The sequence below is a fragment of the Anser brachyrhynchus genome (assembly GCF_964034855.1).
Source record: "Anser brachyrhynchus genome assembly, chromosome: 10".
Classification (NCBI taxonomy): Eukaryota; Metazoa; Chordata; class Aves; order Anseriformes; family Anatidae; genus Anser; species Anser brachyrhynchus.
The window spans coordinates 15820067-15846242 of record NC_137705.1 but is presented as its reverse complement, the minus strand read 5'-3'; the positions used below and the strand labels follow the sequence as shown (position 1 = coordinate 15846242).

Below are 26176 nucleotides of genomic sequence, written 5' to 3'. Positions count from 1 at the left end.
TCTGTCACTCCCTGTGACATCCGAAGAAGGATATTGCACCCTAATGTTGGAAAAACTCAAGAGCAGGGTATATGAAAAGGTGCAAAAGCAACAATAGGAGTAAGAAAAGAAGAGGGGGGAGTTGTGAGAAACAAAGTTGTGTTTTTGCAATAGAAGGTGTTTTTGCAGTGGAAAATTCCACTAACCTTGCATATTCAAAAGTGATTGCACGGCACAGCAGTAGGGAGTATGTTAAGCAAATGAGGGGAAGGTCCCACTGTCCCAAAATAAAGAGGATAGCTAAGAAAAACAGGATGAGCAGTACGAAATCAGTAAAAACAAAAATCACAGGCCCTCTAGTCACGAGTAAAGAAGGAAAAAAAAAAAAGGAAGAGGAGGAATTAACGGTTGGTCAAATAAAATTGTACATATATGGTACAGAAGTGCGTCGAGTAGGTTGGGAACCTGTCGTACTCAGCCAGTGAGGAAACAGGGAGAAATCAGGTGTTGGGTAATAGGGAATACACGGTTATGATAAACTCTTACTGTGCGCTCCTGCTTGCAGGACGGCCGCCATTACAATAGCAAATAAAATAGCTTCGCAGAAGATCTTGTCTGAGAAAATTTGTGAGAAAAATCTCAGTGTCTCCAGGGAACACAGCCCCTCTCCAATCTCTAATACTCCTCTCTGCCAACAGAACCCCAAATTGTTTGGTGACAGCAGGACAAAAAGAAATGCACAGTCTGTTTTGACAAACCCACCCTACAAACGGAGAAGCCATACAATCATAGATGCTTGAAGCATTTAACATTTTACCATGTTAGCCCTAATCCAGAAGCTATCGCTCCGTAGAACATGCCAGAATGGCACATGCAAAAAACTAAAAACACCCCAAACGTGGTTGTTTTTTGCACCGTGGATTCACTACACACATGCATGTGCACACACACACTGGGTCTCACAGGCTGAAGCTATTCCTGCCCTTGATGCACACCAGGCAAAAATAACCTGTTTTTAAGCTATCAGGTTAAAGCAAACAAACTACAGATGGCAGAAATACGCTCCTAAACATTTTATGATTAGAAGCCATGGCTTTCAAGCCATTACTGCAATTCCTATGAGCAATTAAATCATTATTTCATTATTACTTGTAGAAACTGAAAAAGGACAGGTCTAAAGCAAGCCCAATACATGCGGTTTTTACACCTGGGCCTCCAGCCCTGGAAACAAATTATTAGCTTAAAAATCATAAAAAAAAAAAAAAAACTTCAGATTTCCTTTGCATTTCTGTTGAACTCCTGGGAAGCACCTTGTTTTCCTTTTTAAACAATGTACTAGAAATGATGGAAATTTTTTAAAAACAAAGGCTGCATTTCTCACCCAAACACATTTTGAGTAACTACGGTTTACAAGAGGGAAGCCTTAAACATTTGCAAGTCTTAAATTGTCCTGAGTTTTGTACACTTGGAGTGTCTATGAAGACTACTTGATAATCCTTAGAGAGGTTGTTTGTTTTTTCCAAGGTTTAAAAAGAAAGAAAACAGCAACAATTTTTCCCCCTACTATAGCATGGACAAATCCCTAAAAAACACAAGTTGCCTAGCAGATGGAAACAAAATCTTACTTCAAAATGAGCACCATAAATAGGTGAAAGATTCTGCAAGGTGAAAGATTCACCTTTTAGAGGTGCCACTGTGATTTCCCTTCTGAAACTGTAACTGGACTGGTCACAAGATAGCTATCAATGACTAAAGATCATTTTCCATCCAACTACAACTGCCTGCAGACTTTAAGCAGTTTTACGCAGGCTGCAGTTTCATTTGTATTGTCATTCAAATAAGCAGACTGTGAATTACAGCTGGTCTGAAAAAAAATCTAACAGCATGTTTTTTCCTTTGAAAATCTGTCTACTTGTTAAAAACTGAAGTGTTTTGAAGAAGCAGCTCTGTTAAAGGGAAGTTGAGGTGGCCAGCTTGCCCGCCCCATTGCTCAGCAGTCTATCAGGGTGACCAGAGAAGGCAGCTCCCGTAACGCCAGGCTCGGGGACGGAAGGGGCAGCGTCATTGTCACTTGTGATAGCAGTATCTTCAGGCTCTCAGGGTTTGCGTGGAAAGCAAGTTCTTAAGGATGTGTCTCCCCCGTTTTGAGGCAGAGAACTTGGAAAGAAAACCAAAGGGGAAGAAAAAACCTCTCCCAAAGTAGAATCATAGAATATCCCAAGTTGGAAGGGACCCATAAGGATCATCAAGTATAGCTCCTGGCTCCACACAGGTCTATCCAAAAATTCAGACCATATGACTAAGAGCACAGTCCAAATGCTTCTTAAACTCCAACAGGCTTGGTGCAGTGACTACGTCCCTGGGGAGCCTGTTCCAGTGCGCGACAACCCTCTCAGTGAAGAACCTCTTCCTGATACCAAGCCTGAACCTCCCCTGTCACAGCTTGACACCATTCCTGCGGGTCCTATCGCTGGTCATCAGAGAGAATAGATCGGCGCCTGCCCCTCCACTCCCCTCGCGAGGAAGCTGTAGGCCGCGATGAGGTCTCCCCTCAGCCTCCTCTTCTCCAGGCTGAACAGGCCCAGTGACCTCAGCCGCTCCTCATACGTCTTCCCCTCTAGGCCCTTCACCATATTCGTAGCCCTCCTCCGGACACTCTCCAACAGTTTCACGTCCTTTTTGTACTGTGGTGCCCAGAACTGCACACAGTGCTCGAGGTGAGGCTGCACAGCGCAGAGTAGAGCAGGACAATCACTTGCCTGTAAGTGGAGGATTTCCATGGTGTAACTGTAAAATACTGAGTGTAGCAGGCTGCAAATGCTGGTGTGCTGAGCATGATGGTGGAGCATCCAGGTTGCTAAATGGCTGCAGGTCCAACCAAACTCAAGTCATGTGCTAACTCAAAGGGAGATGCCAAAGTTGCTCTGTAGACTGAGCTTGTTTTTGGCATAAATTTTAGGGAACTGCAATGCAAAATACTGAGAGGCCCAGCTGGGCTTTCCTGCATGCAATACTGTGAGCTTCACACACACAAAAATAAAACAAAAACTGGAACAGAATAAAGAAATATCCACCGACACTGCTCAGTGGTGTAGGAAGTTCTCTGGAACTAACAACTTGAAAATGTCCATTACCAAGTGAGGAACAAAAATCTGTCCATGTGCAAGACTGATTATCTCATTAAGAGCTCCTTTCAAATGGGGGTATAATGCAACAAAATCCTACCATGTAGAAGATATTTATACGGCTTTATTCTTTACAGTTTCGGGAATGCTACTGGATGGAACTCAGCTGCCAGTTTTTGCAGTACTGCTCCCAACCTGCTCTTCTCCAGCTCAGAAAGTCTGGTTTGGTGGATACCCACAAAGCCATCAGTTAACTCCCAATTCAGCTTTGTCCCTATGAGCAATTTACTGAGAAATTTAGCAGAGCTTAAGAGAAACAAAGCAATTTCCAACAACCACCACCTGTTTCTTACGTACCTGCCTTCCATGCTCTCAGGACAGCGCTGTGCAGGAAAGCCAAAGCCACGGTGTTCCCTGACCACCCTTGCTGAAGGTGGTTTCCCTCTGCAGACAGATTCGATCTAAACTTCTAGCACTACAAGATTAGGTTGCTGGTAACCTGCACGATGCTTGGCACACAGTGAAGACCTAACCAACGACGTACTTTTTATCATTAATCAAAGTATTTCTTGGTAATGACCTATAGGAATTCTATCAGATACCACTCTGCTAAGCCGAAACAAAGGCAATGCTGTGAAAAAAACTAGTGAAGCACACAGCCCAGCAAATTTAGGGATATATCACTAGTTTCCATCGGTATAACCCTGGCAAAGTACCCTTGAAATTTAACTGAAATTAAGGTATTGTTCATTTATGGTATCCAGCTCCCAGTTAACTACTAGAACTAAACTACATGACGTAAAACTATGTTTTTGTTGTTGTTGTTTACAATGAGGAAATATTTAAACACCCCCCAAAATTAAGAGGCTGTTTATTTAGAAGATGCCAAATCCTGGCAGCTCCTGTTGAAGTTGATTGATATTCTGCCCAAGTTGGGTGGTTATTCAGGATTTCATAAGCAGCACTGGTATTTTACGTACACAACATTGAGAGTACTTGCAATTAGCACCCACCATGGCTGGATGCTTGCAGTTTGGCACCCCAAAGATTACCTTTTGATAAACCTCGAGGGGAGGGGAGCTCAAGTGCTGCTGGAACAGAGCTGATTTGGAAATACTTTGGACTCTTCAGTCTCACTTCTGCATTTCAAACCTCCTTTCAGCACATGAAATATTCAGATGTTAGCAACTGGAGGCAGCATTAAAAACAGTTACAGTTCATTAAAGCCAGATGGCTCACTTGAATATGAAAAGAAATCAAACATAAGTTGGATGTTGAATTAAAGTAAATCAGCTGGTGTCTGAGGCTTAATATTATTTTAAAACAAAGGCGCATGAGACAACGGGGACATGCGATACTCCTAGGGACCGGGGAAGAAGCTACAGAAGGGATCGGGTTTCAGCACATTCCTTCATGCAAAGGCATCCAGCAAAATCTCCTTCAAAACCCAGCGTCTGCACAGGGGGAGCCTCACTCCACAGCGGCAGGCAGGAAACCTGTTGCAGAGGTCTGTCGGAGCAGGGGAAGAAGTTCTTCACCATCTGAAACCTTCAGCTCGGCCACTGAGAAAAATCTACTGCCAAAGCAGGACCAAAAGAAAAGGTCCTTTTAATTATCCTTGGAGCATACCCTGGAGTGGGAAGGATAGGATTCACACATATATACCTATGCTTTCTTACTTCAAAGATATACTAATTACATATTCCTTATGAGGAGAGAAAGCACATGCACTTCATCTAAGGTTTTCTATAACAAATTCTTTGTTGTGAGACTCATGCTTGTGGTTTAACCATGCCCCGCTCAGCACAACTTCTGATTAGGCCCAGTGTTCACAGCAGAGATTCTTGCTGGCATTTCAGCAGAGAAAACACTCGGGACAAAAGCAGCCCTCTGCTACACTCTCCTGTCCAACAAACATTCAGAAGGAACAAGATTTAGCACAAAGGAGGGGCAGGCGAGTGCCCAGCAGCAGCAGCCTTTCTCGGCGTGCGGTTATAAATAGGAAACAACCATGAGTGCTTACGCTTCCTTGTGCACAGTGACCCCTTCAGTGATTATTCCCAATTCATCTTACTAATGCACGAGTTCATCGTAAAAGCTCTTCTGCAGTTAAGATCTGTATCTCCTATGACACAATTAGCTGGGTGGAGAGACTCTTCCTTCACTGGCAGGAAGGTGTGCACCAACACGCACACCAGTGAGCCCAGTCTCACTGCTGGGGGGGTCTGGCACGTGATCTGAGGCTGGGAAAGGCAGCTTCATGCCTTGTTTTAAAAAACAAAACAAAACAAAAAACACCTTTTCCCTAATCCAACATTATTGCAGTCAGTCATGATGAGGCACTAGCTGCCTCACTGGCTGCACGATGAGGCTGGGGTGCCACGGGAGAAGGGGGACACGCCGGGATCAGGGACCTGCACACAACGGGTGCTCCCACACCACACGCCTTATCGACATGGCCGCAGATCTAAGCTGGCTGAAATGCAGCTGCGTGGGGTCTCTCACCGAGGAGATAAGCTCTGTGGAGAACATCAGCCCTTCCGAAGACACGTTCACACTCTCTGCAAGGACAAAGGGACTCCAATCTGACAGAGCCCCTGCCAACTGTCACTGATAAAGAGCGCGCCAAAAATCGGATAGGATCCTCTAGGATGACAGCTTCTTTTGAAATGTTTCTTCTGAAACAAGCTTTCTCCTGTCAGCCTTGTTTTTAAGCAGGAGAATTTGTTCAACAGAACTGTACAGCACAACCAGAACCCAACATAACAAACCACTTCGGGTAGGGGCCAACTTTATTTTCGGTCCACTTGCAATGTGCAGTACTTGATTTCCCATGACCATTTTTATGCAATCCATTACAGGTACACCGGTGAGATTCGCATCACAGTAGCTGCGAACTCCTTTTGTTAATATTTTCAGCACAAGACAAAAGAAAGATACCCAGAAAGCAAATCTGTCAATCAAAACCAAGATCTCCAGCACTGAAGAAAACTTTCAAGCTATCAGCTACAAGGCTGCTCAGTGCAGGCTTCATTCCCTCTCTTGTAACAACACACTAATAGCACAGAAACACCAAAATCCCCTGAATTAGAGGTCAATGTGTTGCCTGAAAACAGCCACATTCTTTTGGGGGAAAATGTCAAGGCCAGGTAGCCCGTTGCTCTTTCAGCAGGACACTGCCAGTTACAGGCACAGCACATCAGTGGGAGGCATTTGCCCTCTTTGAAAAATCTCATCCTCAAAACCAGGACTGAAAGAGGCCAAAGCAAGCAAATATTTAGAACAGCCTTCAGTAGAAGAAATCTTTTGACAGTAGAAGAAGATCTGTGACGGTTAAGGAACCATTTAAAGTTCACAGATCAGCAAAACGTCTGCACGACCACCTTGGTGACATCCGGACAAACAACTCGCCTGAACCCCACAGAGCTGCTGCCGAGGCGTTGCTCGCTCTCCTTTCCCCCGTGCAGGATTGTTTCACTCCATCCATGCCGTGCACAGCAGGCACAAAACCAGCCCCCCCGGCTAACCGGCCACGTGGAGTATGATTCTTGCTCCTCATGTGTTTTGTGATTCAGCAACCACAATTGCACTTCTCTAAGCTCCTGTTCTACTGTGCATACTTCTTCTTCTGTTTTACTGTTTTTCTGTGCATACAGCACCAGAGGGCCCATATGCAGCTTTCAACGAGGACGACCATGCTCTCAAGTTCTTTGCTTGGGAAGCACAGCATTCTGCATACCTGCTTTCATGCCTTCTTTTTCTTCTTGTGCCCCATCCTCCTGTCATTCTCCCTGCTGGGAGCCGTAGCAGGGATCCTGCTGTTCCAATAAGGGGTCTCCAGGACGCTAGGTTTGGGGCAAGCTCCGGGTTCTCTAAGCCTTGTAGAGTCAGGACAGGATTTAAGACCTTTCTTGTCCTTTAGTCTTTAGTCACCATCAGTTGAAAGCCCAGCATTCACAGATTTTCCAACTGTCAGCTCTATAAGCAAAGTACTTTACAAGCATATGCTCCCCTAGTGTCTGACCATCCGCAAACAGAAGACAAAGTGTGAGACATCTCGCTAGCTCCAATTTATGGTGGAATGTCGATTTTCTCAAGCCATTTTAAGTGCTGTCCCGTGACTAGGAAAACACAATTATAGTTTTCTTTCCTGTAAAAGCCACTATCTGCCACAGATCCCTTAGCTCAGCACTCTTAGCACACTCTAAATCTTTCCAAGACAGCCCTGCAAAGCCCAGAATGTCAACTACAGATAGGCAAAATAAAGTTTGATGCTTCTATGACAAAGAAATAAAAATGCTACCAATGTCACTAAAGTCACAGCTGTTGAAGAAATTTTCCTGTCCAATACAGACAGAAACTTTGGGTGGACTTCCAGTTGTTTGAAGTATTTTTTTTACACATACATATGGCACAGTGGCTCTGTAAACAGGAGCGTATTTGTCTGCTTCTGTGAGGATTTATCAGTGACAAACAGATCGCTAATTCATCCTTTACTGGAGGTGTGACCACCAACATTTTCTTTAGGCCATCTTGATAGCATGTTGGTGGCCCCACTACAAAAGCAAAACATTCCAGTATTATTCTGCTATTTAAAAAATAAGTAACAGTGGTAGCTCTGCTTCCATGGTTTTTGGAGTTGCTAGACCAACTGTGACCAAATCTAGTCCGAGTCCACCACCCTCGGTTATCGCATCCCTGAGCGGTCTCTTACCATCGAGTCATGCAGCTGTGCTCCTCCCTCCGAGGCCCGGGGACAGCGTCCTGCTCGCCAGCCCCTGCCCAGCAGCTCCGCCTGGTGACTCAGCCATAAGCACTTATGTTCTGGCCAACAACGCCAGCAGCAGCAACCTACAGCCATCCTTCCGGAGAATTTATTTCTTTAAAAGCATTCAGAATTTCTCACATAAAGACTGTTCTGATCTCTTTAGGAAGCCTCTACTCTTGACAACCTATCTGGTTTTTGTACTTGTGAGGACAAGATCTGTGTTTGTCTCAACACTCAGCTCCTGCTCTTCTCAAGGAAAGCTTTCCTGAAGACATGGCACAGGATCCCTTTTATCTTCATGGCTGCCAAGAGTGCATGCAAGTGTTCTTATCTGAACAGCTTCTGCATGGCCTTTGTGAACAAAACGCATTGAATGTGAGGATTATAAATATATATGTATACATATATATATATATATGCAAATAGAACCTACTATCACCAGAGTTAGATTGATTAACTATTAAAACTTAGCATATCCCTCCACCACACCTACACTGCGACCTCCTGTGGCTGACCCGCAGCCCTCGCAGCTGCACCCTTACATTTCTGTGCTTTTCTCCAGTAAACCCATTTCCCTAAAAGCCAGCCCCAAACTGTTTGTTCCCCCCACTGCAACAGCAAGAACAAGACTCCTCTAGAGAACTGCATTTGAAGAACACAAACCTTACTTTCTTGTATTTCCAAAGAAATTCTCAGGAAAATATAAATGGCGCAAAGGATGTGCTAGGAAGAATACCAAATGCAGCCATCAGCAGCAATTTGGGCTCACAGTAATTCGCCTGGCTCTGGAGCACGCTGCATGCTGTCCACACAAAGGCAACAACAGCGCTGCAAGCACCCGCGAAGGGGAGTCGGGTCAGCCCGCGCAGAGCGCACTGCACAGCGCCGCTACGCTCCTTTGCAATAATGCACGTGTTTTCCTGTCCCAAGGGCTTAGGGAAAGCCCCACTCTTTCTGCCAACTTCCCGGGGTTCACCCCAGGCCCGTGGGCAGAACACCGAACCCTGGGATTTGCTGGAAGCAGAGCAGTAGGTTACCAACACACATTTAAAGCATCGCTTCTTCAGGCGCAGATGCCCTCAGGTCCTGGAGAGGCACCCCTACGAGGTGCTGACAGAGCAACGCCCCAGCGGCACGTCGCGACCCTTGAGCAGAGGCTTCGCACTGGCTGTTGCAAAGGAAAGGGATCTGGCCTCAGCTAGGCAGGCAGCAGCACGGCCTGTGCAGCCTCCCTGCCTGTGTAACCTCCCCACGAGGCTGGCGCCAGCAGCACGAGGCACGGTGCTGCCACCGCCTCCCCGCGTGCAGTTGGGGCAGGCAGCTTGCTGCACTGGCCAACTTCTGCAGGAGCCCCTCGCATCAGGATAATAGAGCAAATTGCTGGGTTTGCACATACCAAGAAACAAAAACCTGGCAGCAGATGGAAAGGTTGCAACCCTGGTAATCCTTTCTGCCTCAAAGACGTGGAAATGTATGTGCATGTGCATTTTTATTAGGATAAAAATGTTTAACGGGGAGAAAAGGAGAGTCCTTTTGTCACAAAATAGGATCAAGGCTTGTACACTTAACCTTCTAACAGGGCTACTAGTCCACCATAGAAAAAAACAACGATCTATTTAACCCAGGTCCACTGATGCAACATTTGGCACTTATCTTCTTTCATTGAGGCTATATGAATTTATGTGATTTTTCCAATCCCAGCACCTGCCCGAGGTCCAGTTGCTTCTGACCCTCAACAGAGCACCACCAGCTGTGCAACACACTTAAAAATGGGAAGGCTGGTTAATAAATGTTGAAATGCTCAGCTCCAGCTAAACAAAGAACGGGATCTGTCTTTCCAACCCGTGCTGCACTACCCAGCTGGTAAGGCCACCTCCACAGGGCTACACGTCAAGTCCAGGTGAAAATGTGGAAGTCACTGCTCCGGTCCCAGCGAACTCAGTGCCGAGCATTCAACTTGATCAGGGAACAACACGTTGACAGGGTGTCCCAAAAAGTTCTCTTGTATTTATAACTGCTTGCAAACAGAAGCTATTAGGAATTGCTTGGTTCGATTCAGCAACATTTAAGATAGCAACTGTTTTTGTCGAGGTTCTGTTTTTTACAAATGCAGGAAGTCTCTAGCATTATTCTGCCTTCTCCAGCTACTTTTTCCAGCAGACAGGCTAGAAGAAGACTGGGGGTTATCAGCAAATACATTGATTGCACATACTTTTTAGGCAATTAATAAAGATAAAAAAATCATCTTTAAATGCCTGAAACATTAAAATTACCAGTGACTCTGCAAAAATTTATCTGTTAGAACAACAGATTTGGAAACTAATTTCAATGCATGAAGGATATCAGTCCTGCAGATAAAGTATGAAGGTCAATGCAGTCTTAACTAAGTTGTAATAAATACCTCCATAATACTGCTAGGAGGCTTGATTTATTCAAACAAGTCCTCTTTGCCGACTCCTATAGTCTGTGCATATGTTATAAGAAAGTCTTTGGATTAAATCTTAGCAGGACACTCAACTTGCCTCAGTGTTCAAGTCATGCAAAGGGGAAAAAAAAACCCTGCAGCATCTTCCAAATCCTTTTTTGAAACTGAACTCCTCATTCCAGGGAAACTGAACTTGAACCATCTAATGGATGCCACCACTACAGACAACACATCAATAAAAGGAGGAGGAAGTGGAGAGGGAAGGAAGGTACTCTGCAAACATGACATTAAAAAAGTCAATCATGTAAAATGCTTTTGATATATTAAAGAATACTCCTACTTGCTTACTTCCTTTGTTGTGTCATTGAAATAGTATACAATATAGAAAGAAAATAATGTATTACACCCATTCCTCAGAAGAGCTTCTACACCACAGGCTACACATGGAAAGGGGAACTCTCCCTTGAATGCCAACAGAACCGCAGGATAAACTCGGGTCCCATCAGCCAGTGAGGACTCACACCAGCTCCAGCCATTTGAGATCCACAGCCAAGCCCAGCTTAACACCAAGGACATTTCCTTTCACCCCACCAATATACAAGTTTAAAGGTTAGGAGCTAAACCTGTTTGTCAACACATGTACACCCGGTTACAGATCCCATTAACTCCATCACCATCCTAACCAGCGCTCACCATTTGTGAAATTACAGCCGTTCTCCTGGATTTGCGTTTAAAAACAGACTCCACAGTCTAACCTTAGGTTTGTATTTATAAAATATTGTCACTGATACTTGGGGGCAACAAGGAGAGTAGCATCTCATTCCTACTTCTTGCAGACACAGAGTCTTGGTCATCTCTGAGCAAGCAACTAGTCCCAGGCAGCCAAATCTGCAAGGGTGGACTAGAGTGAAAATTAAAATAGAAAAGAGCTGGTTTCAAAGTTTGTAGGTTTTGTACTATATTCAGTTTAAATCATTTCAATTAAACAACAACAACAAAAAGAACTAAGAATCTGTCATTTGTTTTTAAGCACACTAATGCACACTAATTTGCTTTTAAGCACACATACACTCTACATAGACAGATGCAACTGCAAATCAAACTGCTGTCCAACAGACAGAAAGCCTATTTTAACAAGCAGTGGCTCTAATAAAAACATAATTACAAATAAAAGCTGCAGAAGCAAGTAAGACACTGCACTGTTTTATCAAAAACACTCATCGCATCGTATGGAGTTGGACCAAAACAAAGTCGTAAGTCACCATTTTCCTTATGCAGAAGTTAACATACACCTGGGCAGCGAGTGCGGGGAAACAAAGCAAACGCAACCTGTGGCTGCAGAAGGTGTGAAACCAAGGCTCATTTTCCCCAGAAAGGACTGAGTATTACCTACTGCCAAGAAATAAGCCTCAGCCTACCAACTAAACCCAAGTGCTGGAGCCCAGCTGCTGCTGCATGTGGGACGTGAGAGGTGGAGGGACTGCAAAAGTGTCAGCCGCGCTCGGCACACGCTGAATACATGCTACAAAGGCACCTCAGCACCGAGACCTCCAGAGCTCAGGCCCTGCTTTCAGAAATGCTAATAAGCACTTTCTCAGTACAGATGAGACCCAGGAGTAAATGAGACTACAAACCTTTAAGGGTCAGGATTCCAGGCCTGTTGTGTCATTTTCTTCACAAAAACAGGCTTCAGAGTTCAGCAGCATTTTAGGACTTCCATGCCACAGGTTCTTATTTTTACAGTTTAATCTTGCTGTGCTTCATTACTGTGACAGGCAATGCCTTATTACCACAGCAGCACTGGGACATGAGCAAACAAGCCTGCAAACAGCAGGTGCCGGCACCATCACAGCGTCCGCATCCCCCCGCTCTCCCCGCAGGCTCCCTGGGGCCAGCAGCGCACAGGACAGGAGCCGCGCAGGGGCTGCATCTGCCCTCCTCCTCCTCCTGGCCGCTGTTGCTCCCGCGCACGGCCCAGCACGGCACGTGCACCTCAGCTGGCTTCGAGATGGCACGACAGGAGGAGAAAGAGGACCGCCACCGCAGTATGGAGCAGATGTCCGTAGTAGTTGAAAACGGAGGGCTTGTATTCTCCTGCAAGGAGATGTTCCCCTGCCAGATGATGTTCATAAGAAGGAGAGCTCTCAGTAGCAGAAAATCAGAATAGCAGCATGTTTCACTTCCACAAATACAGGTTCTCTGTTCTTTCCCCTGGTAGGAGCACCAAAGGGAAGCATCGGAAGCACACTGCCATCCAAGCATTAGGCCTTGACAGGACTATAACGATTTCCTACTCAGAGAAATTCCCTGATACAAAAGCAAAAGCATGACTGAATTACCAACTTAAAATGAGGGAAACTGAAAAACTAAACCACAGTTCTGTTATGTATGGGGGCCGACAGGGAGTACATCTAAATGAGCAGGACATCTTAAAGGCTTTGGAGACCTTTACTCGGGTCTCCAAATGTGAATACCAGAACTTCTAATTCCTTTCTTTATTAAACATATAATCCTTCTAACTCAACTATTTGAGTAAAGATTGTTACATCAAGTCAGAAATCCTAGATGAGACAAAATTCAGCTTCCTTCGATGCGTATTTAAACATACCTTAACAAAAGAGTGTTGGAGGCAGCTTATTCTACATCCTAACCTCTAACAGTTCAGACAAAGCCCTCTGCAGTTCAAGTGTGGTAGTCCTACCTTTACTTTGATCCCCGTCCTGTTTCACAGGCTTACTGCGGTTACTTAGCGTACTGCACTCCAGCTACAGGTTTGTTACCAGGAGATGCATTCTGACCTGAGCTGCTCCACAGCTGCCAAGGACAACGTTGCTGACAAAAATTTCACTGTTCCTGTAAAGCTGGAAGTCTCGTGTGTAAACACCTCAAACTAACCTAATCTAGGTTACTTTAAAAATGATTCAGAACGATTCACCAACCCAGCGCAGGATCTATCACTCCACACAAAAGAGGACAAACTGCAGAGGAGGCCAACCGATTTCCCCGCAGTGGCAGGAGCGCCCATGGAGGAACCACAGGCATGCGGTTCATGTGTGGCTGTATGACCTGAAGAAGTGGTGTTTATCTGACACTACTGCTGCTTCAGATCCTAACAGCAAAAGTAAGTGCATTTTTCCCATGTAGTGACAACTTTGACTTTACTGACACCGTTCAAACAGTAACAGCAAAGACAGAAATATCTCCTGGCCGACAATTCTGAATTATTTAGTACACAATACAGAAAGGAAAAAGAACTAAAAAAGCCCAAGTATGACCTGGCCAAGAAAACAAAAAGAATTGGAAAAAAAAGAGAGCAATTAGTTTTTCTGCTGAAGAGAAGCAGCAGCTGACAGCAGGATTAAGACAGCAGGATTAAGACGGCAACCATGGCAGAGAGCAGGGATGGCGACAAGAGGCTCTGCTCCTTTCTGGAGCTAACCACTGCAGTGACTGAGCTGAAACACGCCACTGCAGCCACAGACCTTTCCTTCTTTTAGGACAACCGCTGTGAAACACTACCAAAGTACACAACCCCAAAGTACTCCTTGGCCACTATCAGGGAAGAAAGGGAATGGAAAACACACATTTCAGCCACCCCTTTTAATAATCCTGTAGAGAAAATCCTGACCAACTGATGATGGCTAATGATTCTTCAAAGGGAATCTTTCTTCCTCATTTAACTTACAAAACTGTCTCCTGCAAATGACATTTTATTTATAGCAGTGGTATTTGCTGTATAACTGATTGGGGAAGGCTGTAAATGAGCATCATTGCATATATATGGAAAACAATGATAAAGCAGTCATCAAAAAGCTAAAGAAGATTTAAATATTCAAATAAGGCAATCTGCATAACCCCCACCTGAATTTTAATTTTGCAGAACTTATTTCAGAGCTTTGTGCTGTAGATTATCTGTGCAAGCTATTTCTTTTCCACCGAAGAATGGCATCCTGCACTTTAAGGAGCGTCCACCAACTCCCAGAGTCACACTAATTTTAATCCTTGGACTTAAGCTAGAGGAGGCGCTACGCCAGAGGAGGACGGGTTGTTTTTTCAAACTCTCATGGGCTCAAGGCAAATACGAAGACACCGATGAACCGCAGTAAGGTTACAGTGGCAGTGGGCTGTGTCAAGGCTGTCCAGCTGCCAAGCAGAACAACGCTGTGACTTGCAGCTCTCTGCAATGCAAACCGTCCACATGGGAAGGAGAGGAAGGCAGTGCTATGGAGGCAGAGGCAAGCAGACATCACTGAGAACCAGCCTTCAGGACGGCACAAGCATTTGCTAAGCAGAACGAGGACCAAAGTGGGGAGGACTCCCTGAAGAATGGGCTTGTGCCAAGCAGGTCAAAAAGGTATATTTGCAAATTAAATTAACACCTCTAAGCCTGCTGGCACTGCAGCTTTGGATTTATTATTACTAAGAAAGCGCTTTAGTTGCAAAGGCCAACAGCCCTGCAGCCTCGCGCAGCAATGCAGCAGTGACAGCTCCAACATACAAAGACATCAGCTTGTACTTCACATGCTGCAAACGCAACCGGGAAGGGAGATTAGGAGCTTTTCTTCTTTGAACCTTACTCTGTAATCTTGAGCTAGGCAGATCCTGAGCAGTCTTTCTTTCCAGACCATGGGATTTTGAACAGGTTTCAGAACACATTATCTGCTGCATGGGCTCACTCAGTGGTACTAGCAACTTCTTCAGCATTTTTGGTTGTGGAGATAGAATATTGCTTTGTAAATAGCACCATTTCATCCTTTGTGTTGCTTGGATTTGAGAGCCGAACACCAGAATATTCCTCAGACAACAAGGAAAAGATCATTTTTGAGCACCACTCAATTCCCTGACCATAGAAGCATTATATCCTGCCTGAAAACCTTAAATTTGATAAGAAAAGCTCCAAGAAGGGAAGGGTGTTAGACTCTTTCCCATGGCACACACAAAATTGGGTGTATGGGGGGAAACAGGAGGAGAGGGAGGAAACAGGGGAGTCAGTAAAGCAGTTGTTGCAATGTCCAAACCTAAGGATTGGAGAAACAAAAAGTGAAAGAAAGAATAAGCACCAGGAAATACTCAGTTGTTTCAGAAACAAAATTTTCCATTACAAGCATTAAATAGTTGATCTAGAGATTTCCCTGAAGGAGTTGGTGATGAAGGAAATGAAATGCTTTAGGCAAAAGACGTGGTAATTTATTTCACTGACCTACAACACACTGTAGTTGCAAATACTTACACCTGAAATTTGTGCCCTGTAAAGCCCACTTACTGGCACCCCAAGGTGAAAGTGAGCACTTGTGGACGTAAAGAATATAGGGGGAAAAAATTCAAATCAGGCTGCCTACGCAAGTGTCATTTTGACAAACTCTTCACAGAAGCAAAGAGCAAACAAAACCTCTCGTGCTTCATCACACAACAGCAATCCCAGCACCACACACCCGGCTTTTTTCAGGTCTTAAAGCTTCTCTTTTCTTCAAACAAGCAAATTTATCACTCTGTACCTCTGTGATGTGAGGAAAGGCTCAGAGACCAATGTCCCGAAGAACTTACCCATCTCCTGCCGCTATGAACTCTGCAGCTTTCATGACTACAGTAAACACTGTAAATATTTGTATACTGCCTCCCAAGTTGTTAGTTTTGTTTTTTTCCCATTCTATCTTCAACTTCCCACACTCGGCCTTCACTGCACAATGGCACAAAACCCTGCACACACTGCTATCGAAATTATTGCATCGTTTGAATAACAAGTGAATTAAATTTTCATTGACGTTAATTATGAGTTTGTTCATTAATTTGTCAGTTACTGTGATAAATTCAGTGACTGAGCAGAAAAAAAAAGTCTACTGGCTGCTCCTGGCCCAACCTGGCTGTGCACATCACGACTTGTGCTTTCTCAGGGCAACCTGCACAGCCTGGGGACGTGTTCGGTGCCATTTGGCTCTCAGTGCTCCAGCCCCAGCACGTGAGCAGGGCAGCTGCCTCAGAGGAGAAAAGGGGAGCAGAGCAGAAGTTGTTTGCCTGTTAGTAATCAGCATGAGGGAAAAAACTGGAACAAAAGACATTTTTTAGAGCTTTTTCCCCTCCTGATTTTTATTTCAGCCCCGCAATCACTTTTGGATGATGATGAAATGTAGAGTTTACATTTTTGGTTTGTGAACAGACATGAAAAGATGGAGCAGTCTCGTACTCCCAAGGCAAAGCGCCCTGACCCGGACAGGGCTGCTCGCGTAACTGGGATGCAGCCGCATGCTGAGCCGGGGCTGCACCACCAGAAACCCCCTGCCTGCACCCTGCCTCCACAAACAAGCAACTAGGAGGAGAGCAGAAAGCAAAGCGCTAACAGTTAATGTCCAAGTACGATCCTGCCCCAACATGTGCTATGGGAACCTTTGATGTTGCAGAAGGAGGAGGAACCTGAAAGAAAAGGTCAGGCTTTCCTTGAGGATTACAGCTCCTCAGGGCTCAGCCTCAACATGAAACAAGGAAACGCATCTTAAAAGGATGCTTACTTCTAGACTATACCACTACCTGTTTTTGAAAGCCTTGGGAGCATTAGTTATACCTTGGCTATAGCTTCCACATGTAATTAAACCAGAGTAAGGTTTGCACTACCCCCAAAAAGGCATTTCCACACCCACTTGCTCATTCCTGCTCCACACTAAACTTTCCACTGGAGCAAACACATACAGCAAAAACAAAGAGAAGACTTGGGCCAGGCTAAAATTCCCCTAACTTGCCAGGCGCAGCTGAACCAGAGGGTTCACAATCTATTGGTGACCTCAACGAGAAAGCCACCAGGGTCACCCAAGTCCAGCAGGTCCTGCTGCAAAGCACCAGCGTGACAGAGAACTTATCCACCCTGCATACTCATCTGAATCTTGTTTTAAAAATGCTTGTGCCAGTGCACATTATGATATCCAAAGGATTTCTCAAGTAATGATAAAGACTCTGGGTAACTCCAAAGCCTCACTTAAAAAAATACAGAAAATGAACTAATGCTAACAAATAAGACTAAGTGAAGTGGTTCTCACTTTCTTCTGTGCCAACAAAACACACGTGTGCTTCAGTATTTGTTGCAGTCATCCACTGCACAGGAAAAGGTGCACTTCAGATGCAAAGCTTTACAGACGCTTACCTGCGTGGCAAAAGATGCAAACGCTTGGTGAACTTAACCATTCTACACTCAGGCATTATGTCACATCAAATGGCACGCTTTCTAAGCAGGTTAATCTAAAAATACACTTTAAACACAACCAAGACACATATTTATTAGTCAGAAGACTAAGTCTGATGGGCAGAACCAGAAAAAAAGGAAAGTTGTGGCTGAACACCAGCAACAAAGCTAGCTCTACAATCTTCTTTCTCAGATGGAGAAGAGACTTACTATCTTAATCTGTATTCTCACATAGGTTTCAGCACGCAACATCTCCAAATTTTCTGCAATTTCCTTCATTTGCCCAATGTCAGAGGCAAATGACTTTGCCTAAGACTCACCATTTGTATAACTACGCTATTTCCAGCCTGCTTCAAACAGGTAAGAATAAGTAAGCATTGCTTGATAGCTCATATTTGACAGAACTCGACTTGAAAACTCTCAGGAGTAGAAATAACTGTATTTCACTCCTGTGCAATCCGCACACTGTACCCTGCATAAATTAGTCAAGTATTCCTTAATCCCCCCTTGCATTCTCCCCTTTGAAGCCACCTGCTCCAAGAGGCTGCAACTGTAGAAGCAGTGAAATGCTGAGTGTGGCACATTCCAGGCAAGAGACAAACCACTCACTTTGCAATAGAGTCTGAACCATCGAAGAATAAAAAGCAGGAAAAAGCATTTAGAAATAACTGTATGAACAGCAACATTCGTACCACATTGGACATTGTGTTCCCGCAGCCCCAGATGAAAATCTGGGGAAGAAATTCCATCATAACACAAAAATGGCCAATTCAAAACCTTTATTTTTGCAATAAAGTCAAGTCACAACATGCTCATGCAGAAAGAGACCTATAAAGACTGTTGATTTAGGCAGAAAACATTACATTTATGGGATGGTGCTCACCACAGCTTATTTACAAAAAACAATGTTTTCTTACTGAAAGGAATTTACCTCACTCTTTTAAACACAACGCACCTGATTATTCCAGTGGTTACACACCATATACATTATGCGACAGAAGGGAAACAGCTGCTTCATTTTCTTAAAGATATAAAAGCCTGCTAAAAACATGACAAGCTTCAGCTCCACCTTTTACTGCTTTACATGCACTGAAGTCCAGCTGTTTCTAAGGACTGAGGCCCCGAGCTGCCATACAGCCCCAACCACGCAGCTGTGCCGAGTATCCAAGTGAGGAGAGTTTTCCGCTGCAGGATTACCAAGCACTGGGAGCGCACAGAGAACATCCTTATTCCAGCGTGACTTCCATCCGATTCACAGCAGTTTTGCAATGGTAGTGACATGTGGTCTGATTTGCGTAAATATACTTTAAAGTTCTATGTATTTGTTTCTGCGTTTCATCTCGATTTGCTCCCACCAGCCCTAGCCCCATTAAAGCCCAGGCTTGTGCCAGAACAGCAGCATCAATTGAGATCTAATGCCAGCTGATTTCATAACTTCTTCAGTGCTAACAGGAAACTACTACACACCTCATGCTCCCCACGGGTACGGCCTTCTATTCTAGCAGCACAGATGAATGAGATTTTGTAACTTCGGTTATTTATAAACCTCTTAGAGCCGCACCATCCCGGCCGTCACGTAAGGCACCCTGCCTCCCGGGTCTGTTGGGGCAGTAACGCCTGTTCTCCCCGGCACAGCACGGGGGGCACCAGCTCCACCCTGACGGCACCCTGTGGGACGCCTGGGCTTTGTCGGACTGTCACTGAACTGACCCCTGCGATCTGACTTGAGAGCTACGCAAGCTGGTTTTACGAAGTGTCAAAGTGCAAACAACGACTTGAATCATGTTTTCAGGTTAACTGCCCTTTCGGTGACAACAGATTTCCCAAATAACGCTCAGGAAGCCTTGCAGTCCCCCTGCTAGATGCTTTCTCTCAGCAGCCATGCCTCCCACCCGCCCGGAGCGCTGAGCAGCGTCCCACTGCCCTCTAGCAGCCGTCCGCCCCCTTCCTTTCAGTGCACAGGCTCCAGACTCACACAGGACCCGCTGTGAGTGCGCATAAAGCACGCTGGGGAGCGACACCACTGCTGCTGCTACAGGGAACACCGGTCGTTTGCCATGCCACAGCCTCCCAGCTCAAAGACCAACGCACAACAAGCCCAACAGAACTCAGCCTGTTACATGTTGGTATCTGACAAACTCTACGTGTTCACTCGGTGCATCGTCAGGCAAAGCTGAGATGTTTTAGGTGAATTATATTTAAATTATTATGAGGATGTACTTCCACTGCGTCATTTTATTTTTTTAATCCAAAACCACGTGGAACTGAGAGACAGCAGCTTACGGAAGGAGCCTATGAGAAGCTGCTTCTTGAGTTCTGTGAAATACACATGGCCACGTCGGATTTGGCATTCATCACCTCACCTGCACCACTATGCAGTTAAACTTACCTATTACGTATTTACCACTATTTTAACCACTATAAGTAGTTTGCACACCATTACGGATACTCTGTCCCTCTTACAACATGAGAGGAACCCCCTGTTCCTTCCTCTGGATGACCAGCATACAGGTTTGTTTTCTCAGCGAGGCTCTGGCAGTGCTCTCCACTCCCAGCCTGTATCGCTGAATGGACGGCTGGGCATATGGTGCACTTCATCCTTTTAGCTTGCGAAGGAAGCCAACAGGCAGACTAAAAGTTAATAAAATAAGCATCTATTATTGCACTAACAGTGAACTTGTGTACTTTAGAGAATACTGAAGCCTATTTCACTCGATACCAGCTGTGTTTACACTATAGCACAGTCTGGTACCTCTGAAACTCAAGTGAACTTAAATCTGACTGTAACTACGCTGGTTCCAAGGGAAAAATTGCTAAGAGGAGAAACATAGTTTAGCTTCTTGTGTTAAATGAAAATCTTTACGTCAGCTGCTTTTAAAGGTACCACAATTTCATTTACCATGCACCAGGTATACAAATGGCAATCAAAAAGTACTGAAAACAGCTGTTTCATTCATATGGTAGCATAATATGAAAATATATCTGTACTCACCAAATCAAACTTTTCTCTTCTCCCCCAGCAAGGTACACAAATACTTTTTAATCAATGCAATAACCACTTTGCCATGCAGATTTTGAGCCACAACCATCAGTCACTGTCAGGAACAGAGTGCCGGTCCTCCAAATTTTTCCTCAGATGAAGAAAAAAGTCCATTGTCAAGATAACTCAGTGTTATCTTTTATTGGTTGAGGCTCAGTTGTATCTTGCTTTCTCCCCTTAGCACTCACCAAACAGAATTGGAAATAACATGTTATCTAGAACTATCTGCAGCTTTGGACAACTATTCTGCACAATGCAGTCAGCTGGACCAGATCTGTGAAGCTGATTATTCAGAAAAGGAAAATTCAGAAAACTTGATTTTACCTGGAAAATACAGTATATGCTATGCTGAAGATGCCAGCTCTACACAGCAGTGAGCCCCCAGCTGCAGAATGCCATCAGCCTTGAAGCACCAATGTGCAGAGCAACACTCACTTCTAAGCCTTCTGCTCTGGCTAAGCAGGAAAACCATTTGCTAAACCCCAGCAGTGGCAAGGATGCCACGATCAATGCTCAGGGGTTGTGAGCTGAGGCAACAGCCACAGCCAGGCGGCCTCACGGCTCCTGGCACAGACAGTGCCAGCTGTTCCACCTGAGCAAGTCAATGGTTCTTCAGCCTGGCCATTTCACTTGGTGCTCAGGATACAAGATAAAGTCATTTTGTGGGTTTCACTTAAGATTTCTTCTTGGCCACCTCTCTTTTCGTTTAATTGATGCTTACTCCATTTGCCTTTCTCTTACCATGCAAGGTCTGGTTTGGACAGGTGAACACAGACGATTTCTCCTGGGCTTCCAGTGGCACATGTAAAACAGGACTAAAGAGCAGCAAATTAAGAGGTCAAAGGCCTCCCATTGCCTAGCATACCAAGACAGCTTGGAGAGCAGCAGGCTGATGGCTGCCTGTGAGCCGCAGCCAAGCTCTAGAGACGGGAGCATGAAAGGCCATTTCCCCTCCAGCATGCTGCTCTCCCCCAGAAGAAAGGAAACCAAACCACTCAACTACCACCCCACTGGTCTACTTCTGCCTGGCTTCCCACTTGCCCAGGAGGAAAGATGAAAATAATTCAAGTTAGAAATGTTCAAAACAGAGAGCTGCATCTAAACATGAAGTGAGGGATGTAATCCTTACTACAGAGAGGGAAACAACACAGTGGGAAAGACCTGGAAATTTGCAGTTTAGCACTGTTTTTCCGCTCAGGCCAGCTGTTTCCATGATCCCTGCAGGCAGACAGGAGGTAAGGCTGATCAGAAAAGCTTTACCAAAAAGACTTCCAGGGAGACAGCCGTGGATTGAAGGACACAGAGCCAAGCGCTTCCTCAGAGTTGGAGGCCCAACCCAGAGCTGCTCATAAGCTGCCGGACCTCCCTGCTTCAGTCATGTTCACTGCCGTTACCACATGTGCAAATACAGCTGAGCAAGTAGTGGCAATGCCATGCTGCTAACGCCGACAGCAGTGATGAGCAGTGTGGATATGACCAGTTTTCATTTATCCGAGCCACAAACCAGAGCACAAGAGCACAGTTAGATGCTCTAGATATTACATCCAGAGCTGCCACAGAACTGCTCAGTAGAAATGAAATCGCCACTTTTTTTCTTTTTTTTTTTTAATCCAAATTACTCAAAACGTAATGAGTTCTGATTTTAGCTGTCACTGAACACAGCCACCTAAGAGTAGCTTAGCAATATTGTGCAATATTGCACATGTTCTCCATTTGAGTAAACCACACACTGGCTGGCTGCCTCTGCTCTCGGAATGTTTTCTGATAATGTAAAGCCCCAAGTTAGTTTACCCATGGCTACAGCATTTGCAGTCAGTAATGACAGAGATCACATCGGAAATACCTATCACCAAGAATTCAGAACTACACAAATGATGCTTAAATGACATTATCCTTTTCTTCTTAAATAGATGCCTAATAAAAAAAAAATAACCCACCAACATATATATATATATACATATATATATAAATATCACAATTCTGTTATAATGATTTTTAGTCACCATTATAGCACAGCCTGTAATACTCTGCTATCTGGAGATCATGGGCACAGGATGCTCAAAATTGTTCCCATAACTTATACTGGCACTGATATTAAAGACAATAAATGCAACAGGATTAAGTAAAGAAGGAGTTAAATTGAATGCAATCAGGACTTACTCATTTATAATATAACCAAATTAATCCAATACCAGTACCTAAAGGAAACTACCAAAATCAAACACTGCTGGGGAGTTGTTAAGAGGAAATGAGAATCAAGTTTACTCTTCACCGCCACTTCACTGTTTCAGCAATGCAGGATTCCAGGCTCCCACGCCGTATCTTCTGTTTTAAACCGTAAAATAAGCTCTTTCTTTAACAGCACGCACTTTTTCTTTGCTGATGCACCACGGAAGACTTAACACGGGCATGGTGTCTGCAGGCAGCAAGCAACAGCTGGCAGCTTCCCAAGCATCCCGTTTAAGAGGCTCTTTATGCTGCACACAGCGAGAGAAGTCAAATGATCTGGTGGAAGAGCTGGGTAATGCCCCAGGTACTATCGGAGTCTTTGCATCACATTTACAAGATTCAGAGTATTATTTTAAATTGCTGAACAACTGTATCGTATGTCCCAAGAGAGGCCAGCTGCCTACCACTGGTATGTACTTGTACTTCACAACCGCCTTCCCTTCCTAACACAGAGTGGGGAATTCAGCCAAGGTGTTCACAGCCCCGGGGGACTTCAGTGGCAATACCCCAGCCTAAAGCACTGTTACTGGAACACTAGTGTAACTTGCAGCCACAAAAAAGGGAGTTCTTGGACAGAGCCAACTAAGACCATCTATTTTTAAAAGGTAATTTTTCAAAAGGTAAAGCTCGATAAGATTAAATTCATTTTAAAAGCATCTGCATCTACAACGCAGACCTTCATGACAACGGCTAACCCAGCCATGCCACTCCTGCACGGCGTGAACGAGACCCCGCAAGAGAAGCCCAGCAGCACGACACCATCACGCTGTTATGTCATCCAGGAAATCGAAATTCAAGCAAAACTTGGAGGAATCGCAGATCTCAGCTTGGTCAAAACAATCACATTTCAGCACAGCCTAAAGCATGTGGAATGTCAGCACTTCTAAGAAAGCTCAGTACAGTAACTCACACCACACCTTCCTTATTCAAAACTTCTACCTTGTTTTTCTACGTGGCCTCCAGAGAGCCCTTTTTCCAACAGCAAGTTCTGATTGCCATCCCAGTTATTAAAATGTATTAAGTGATAAACCTTAAAATGTTTACTGAAGTAATGAAACATATTTATCAATGTCTTTGTCTTAGATATCAGATTAAGCAAGAGCCAAAATCTAGCTTCTCACCTGTTTGGTAACATATGTTTCAGCTTTGCACACGCATACAGAAAATACAGATACTTTGAAGACATTGGAGAAATAGATTACATTAAATACAGGAGATCCTCTTCTGCACGAGGACAGGAAACCTCACGGTTAGGGAGAAATTGCCATCAAGTAAAGAGAAGATGGAAGTTTTGCACAGCACATAAATTTCTGCAAACTAATAATTGGTCATAGTCAAGTAGCTGACGATGAGACACGGGATTGTTGAGAAAGATGGAGGGAGGACTCAAGGGATTTGCAAGACATGAAAGCTCACCTATCAACTGGTCCACAGCTTGACCCGTGTAAATATCTAGCATGCACACTTACTGCAGATTAAGGATACCCCATGTGGTTTCAGCTTGCACCATAAGGAAGGCTGAGCAGAGGTATGTAAGGAGGATACCTGCTATTAACCCAGGTTTAACAGAGAAATCCTCACATGGGAAGAAGCTGCAGGCTGCCAGCGTGAAGACAGCTCAAGCTGGAAGGTCAAAAGCCATCAACATGATGCCTGTCAAACAGCCGAGTGTGAACTCAGGTATCATGAGGCAATAACCATGGCCCTTCCCTTGTGGCCCTTACAGTCTTCATATTGGCCAGAAACCAGGCTTAACTGGCATGAATAAAAATGAGATACGGTCCCTTTCTACGTTAACTAAAAGAGGAAAATCATTGCAATTACATACATTGAACAATGTTTGAAAAGCTTCAACAGCAGAAGGCAACAATTCGTCTTCTTTTTTCCCCCTCAGAAGGTAAAAACTGTTCAGAAAGGTCTCCAAGCAAGAGCTTGCAGGGATGTCGAGTGGATCGTTACACTTAGTGCCTTACCTGGGGATGGAAGCACTGCCGCTCCCTTCCAGCTGGTCTTGTTCTGGCCAATGGCCATTCTGTCTGTCTTTTGGTTTTTATTTATTTACATAAAATCTGCCAAGACTTTGTCTTTTGTTGTTTTTTGTTTTTTTTTGGTGGGGGGTGGGGGGCGTGGAGACAGCGGGATAAGAAGAGAGGTAAACCACCAGTGGTTAGGTTTTCCAATGTTACTTGCTACCTAGCTAGAATACAGAGTCTACATCCACATGAATAGTTTCAGCCTGACTAAGCTCCCTGTACTTCTTAAATAAAAGTTCAACATCTGTAGAAAAATTATCAGAAAATTTTAGTTATCCCTGCAATTTCCTGCAGACAACTGTGAAAATGGTATTTTTAAACTTAAAACATTTGATAAAACTGGGTTATTTTGATAAAATCAGGTTAAGGAACAGCTACACATGAAACCATATTGAGTGGTGTAAGGAAGTAAAAATATAGAGAAGTTTAAATAAAGTAGGCAAAATAATTCACCGGTTACTAAATAACTAATAACTAATAGCGATTGGTTTACAGTTGATTGGTTATTGAAAGTAACAGGAAAACAAATGCTAAGGATAAAGTCCATATTGTGTATTTGCAGGAGAGTTAAGGCATTGGCTTTCCAGATTGCTGTTACTTCTAAACTTTTCCAAACCATAGACCACTTTTATTTCCCATTTCAGACCAGACCAGGAAGAAATGAGCAGACTTATTTCCTGCAGGAAAGGGTTTCTCAGTGACTTTTGCTGAAAGGATTGTGGATTCCTTTTTTTTTGCATTCAAAATGCAAATGCACTGCTCCGACCATCCTGATGCTTCCAGGATGTTCGTAGGGGCAGGGTGATTATATGCTTGCTTTCTCCAGCTGAAAAGCATAGGTGCTGTTAGTTTCTAATTGCGTATTTGTTTAATTATTAGTTTTATCACAGGAACTGAACTGACAGCTCAAGCTATTGTTACAAAAGCAGACATCAGGAAGACCAAGCAAAAGATTAAACAAGGGAAGAATGCTTTTTTCACTCATCGAACTCATTACAATACTTGCAGTACTTTTTTTGGTTAATACTAAGTTTTCTGATGCTAAGCAATAATTTTTCTATAAACATGCTTATAGTATTTGTGCAGAGAACAAGATACATGCCTCTGCTACCACAAGAAGCTGGCGCTCTTTCTTACAGTGATTCAAAATATTTCCTTTCCAATTTTTTTGCACAAAACTCATGAACTAATGGAACCAATATTTTACCAACCAGTTTAAGTACTAAAAATAATAATAATATTAAATTTTAATGCTTAACTCCTGAGTACTGGGAAGGAGATGTGTTTTTGAATGCTACTAATGTAAGAGAACAGCATTCAGAAACCATTCTGAAACATTTTGACAGTGAAGTTCATGCCCAGTGCCAATCTTTTTACTCATCCTCATTTTTCTTTTGCCAGCTCCCACC

General features: G+C 44.2%; 1 protein-coding gene across 5 annotated transcripts in view; it reads right to left on the bottom strand.

Annotated features, from left to right (window-relative positions):
- Positions 1 to 26176, bottom strand: part of SFMBT1 (Scm like with four mbt domains 1) — an 82919-nt gene that overhangs the window by 34058 nt on the left and 22685 nt on the right. Inside the window, exon 1 of one of the 5 annotated variants that reach the window (XM_080606420.1) lies at positions 526 to 26173. The exons of 3 other annotated variants lie outside the window; for them this stretch is intronic. The gene's annotated coding sequence lies outside the window, so the exon portion shown is untranslated. Of the gene's footprint in view, positions 1 to 525; positions 26174 to 26176 lie in introns of those variants that run through there. One more of the 5 variants, XM_080606421.1, reaches the window with a different exon arrangement.